The sequence below is a fragment of the Gasterosteus aculeatus genome, chromosome 7 (genome assembly GCF_964276395.1).
Source record: "Gasterosteus aculeatus chromosome 7, fGasAcu3.hap1.1, whole genome shotgun sequence".
Taxonomy (NCBI): domain Eukaryota; kingdom Metazoa; phylum Chordata; class Actinopteri; order Perciformes; family Gasterosteidae; genus Gasterosteus; species Gasterosteus aculeatus.
Genome location: NC_135694.1, coordinates 1,727,980 through 1,731,408, shown reverse-complemented (window position 1 = coordinate 1,731,408; position 3,429 = coordinate 1,727,980). Strand labels below are relative to the sequence as shown.

General features: G+C 55.0%; 1 long non-coding RNA gene across 1 annotated transcript in view; it reads right to left on the bottom strand.

The window, feature by feature from the left end:
- Window positions 1-3,185, bottom strand: part of LOC144410299 (uncharacterized) — a 40,431-nt gene extending 37,246 nt beyond the window's left edge. The window contains exon 1 of the long non-coding RNA XR_013468258.1: window positions 3,044-3,185. This is a non-coding gene — a long non-coding RNA (uncharacterized LOC144410299). The remainder of the gene's footprint in view (window positions 1-3,043) is intronic.
- Window positions 3,186-3,429: the final 244 nt, after the last annotated feature.

Below are 3,429 nucleotides of genomic sequence, written 5' to 3'. Positions count from 1 at the left end.
CAGCGCATGTTCATGTGTGCTCAGATGGGGGTCCGCGTGGGATAATTTGATCTTCTAACAACCACTTGAGTCAAGTCAAGTGTGGGAAAAGGGCTGATACCACACGTTCAGCTCCACAAATCCTGGATCATCACTCCCATTCTTTCATATTTCAAAACTTCCATCCGTTTATTGCAATGCCCCTGAACCATTGTGGACACGTTAAAGGCTGTCTTCTCTTCTTTATACCTGCATGCAACCTGAAGACCAATGGCTCCATAATGCAGGAAAGCCTCCCGTAACCAGCTGGTTTGGTTCTGCAGAACCACCCGAGAGGTCTTCATTGGGGACCGTTGGGAAAAAGGGGAGCCGTCCCTCGGCTCCATGTTGAAGCGCCGCGTTTCGTTCCCTGAAGGAGTGAAGAAGCTTCTCATGAAACACTGCTTTTCCTTCAGTAAGAGCCGCTGGACGGTCGCATTTTTTAAAACTGAAATAAAAGCCCTCGGAGCGAAAGTAGGAGTATGAACAACGCTGCTAACAGCAGGTCTTCTCCTGGGTCACAGTCACCTCCCCATCCAGGTCCTCCGGAAAACATCAGCAGGGAGCACGAGGGCCGCGTAGTCAAGACAGGAGGATTGTCTGTAAATTGACTTTTAAATCCCGGAGGGAGTATTAAACCTACCTCCGCTCATGCTGACGGCCTTCGCTTTTGTTTGTTCTCCGGCTCACTTGGAATTCCAGTCAGTCTGTTTGACGCTGTCGCAGCGCGGAGAAAAAAAAAAACAACCCATCGCCGCACCGACGCGCCAAAGATGTGATCGGAGGGGAGCAAAACGCAGCGGCTGCAGCCAGAGGGGTTGATTGGTAAATGATGAGGTTTGTCTGCCCCCCCCTCGACCCCCCCCCCCCCCCCCCCCCGACCAGCCAGCAGCAGGTCTGCAGAGGGAGGGCCGGGCCGGCTGTTGTTGTTTCACATGACTGATTGTCACTTTAATCTCGGGCCGGGAGACACAGATTCAGTCAAATGAAATCCTCTTCTGGCTGAATGACTGAATCAAGTAGGCGCAATCACGGCTGAACATAAACACACCGCGGCCTGTGTGTGTCTGTGTGTGTGTGTGTGTGTCTGTGTGTGTCTGTGTGTGTGTGGGACGGGAGCTGAGGCTGAATGAATCGTATTCGAGGGGCAACAACGAAGAGTCCTCCCTCGCCACAAAGATGCCGCTGCGGCGCGTTCAGACAGGCGTTCCCCCGGGGGGGTTGTGGAACCATGAAGCCCGTCGCGCTCTCGGGATCCTTGGCGAGCCGAAGGGGCGGTACCCGCGGATCGCTACGGGCCCCCCCGATGCTGTTGACACAAACGGACCCAAACAAAACACACCAGCGGAGAAACAAGACCAGAGCTCCCCGCACGCAACATCATGATGTCACCGGGACAAATGCTAACAGGAAGGCAGCGTTACTAAAGCAGCTCCCCCCCCCACACACACACACAATCCCATTTCACCCCCGGAATGACTGAGCCCCCTGACTTCGGTCCACTTCCATCCATTCACAGGGATCTTTTATTCATATCCTTTCTTTTTTTCGCAGACGGAATGAAATGAACACAGTTGGCAGCAATATGTCAAGACTGCTGATCCGCTGTAAGTCACTCTCACTCAAATAGGGGGGGGGTGAGACGGGTCTACGAGGGCCCGGTCTGTCTCTCCGTGGCTAACAAGCGGCCCCCTCCAGGCCGTGGACTTTTCCATTTGCCCGGGAAAAAACGCGCCATAAATCAAAGGGCCCATCCGACCTTCACGTGACGGTTAAACCGCTTCAGACGTCCGGCTTCAGGCTCTTGGTGAATGAAATTACGGGCCGGGCGCCGCCTCCGAAGAAGAAGAGGAAGAAGAAGAAGAAGAAGAAGACAATATTCGGACGTGAAATTGGGGGTTTCGTGTTGAGAAAACCAATCGCTGCGCACCAGAGCGTGCTTCCTTGAAAAGAAGAAGACGGATGTACGGAACTCGAGTTGGGGAGAGTGGGGGGGAGGGAGGGGGAGGGTTAGCGTTGGGGGGGATCAAACCCTCGGTGTGACAACCATGCTGAACCAACAAGACATAAAGGGAAGACTGCAATACGCAGAAGAGAAGGGGGGAGGGGGGGGGGTGATGTTTAAAGAGAGACTGATGGATGAGGATGGAGAACAAAAGGAAGGAAGTGAGCTGGGGAGAGAGAGAGAGAGAGAGAGAGAGAGAGAGAGAGAGAGAGAGAGAGAGAGAGAGAGAGAGAGGGCATATCGTGCATTAAGATGAGGCTTTACAACCGGAATAAAAATGAATTGGACGGTTTTCCAAATCCAAATATTTGGGTCTGTCGTGAATTTCCAGACGAGCTGCTAAAAGCGGACGCTTTTGCCGGGGGGGGGGCAAGTACCAAGTGCCAACACGTCCCAAGCCTCTAATCCCCCCTGGAGACAGGTGGATTAGCGGAAGCTTCATTGAATAAACTCGATGATCCCTGTTTGGCGCAAGTATTTGCGGCGGAATCCCCCCCGCGAGGTTGAACTGCCGCACCCTCTCCGCACGCACGCACGCACGCACGGCCACCCGCGTCCACACGGACGCGAACACACCCTCTGAGGAGTCAACACGTCCCCGCGGCTTCGTTCCGTCTCAGACCAGCGCGACGCGTCTTAACGAGCAGCGGCGCCACTTTGCGCGGTGCGCTAATTACTCAGCACATGCTCCCTCAATGTGGATCGGCTCCCCTTTGCCATAAAAAAGCACCTCAAATCAACTGTTTATCAATTTTCTTATCAATTTTGGGGAAGCCGGGGAACGCGTTGTCACTCCAGACGATGTTTCTGGGCTGCGTAAAAACGCCGCTGTGTCCGTCTGCGCCACAACCACCCGGATACAGAGTCCTCACCATCACACACACTCGGAAGGAACTAAATCTGATGTCTCCAAAGACCCCCCCCCCCCTACACCATGCATGTCTGCACACCTCTGACCTCCATCCGTGCCAGAGAGACGCGTGTTATAGTCTCACCTCTCCTTGGAGCGGCTTCACTCACCTGCGTGCACGTCTGACTGTTCCTCGCGCGCCCTGGCGGTTTGTGACGTCTGTCCCCCCCGAAGCTACGTCCTTCTTGGGTGTCCGCTACAGTATGTCCGTGTCCTCGAGTCTCCACTGACGTCTCGCTGGCTGGCGCGTGGACTCGAGGAGAAGATGAGAAGGGAACGTGCGCGGTGCTCCGGTCGGTCCTCTTCGGTGCCGGATTCCTTTCAGTTGGTCTTATCGCCACGGAACCAGAGCGGACGCGTTCCGCGGTCCATTTTTGGTCCGGTGCGCACCGAGACCGCGTCCCGCACCGCGCAGGAGCCAGAAGGCATGTAACGAATCCCACGTCAGGGTCCAAACAACGGAACCGGGTCGGTTAGAGTCGTTAGTTTTGCTCCA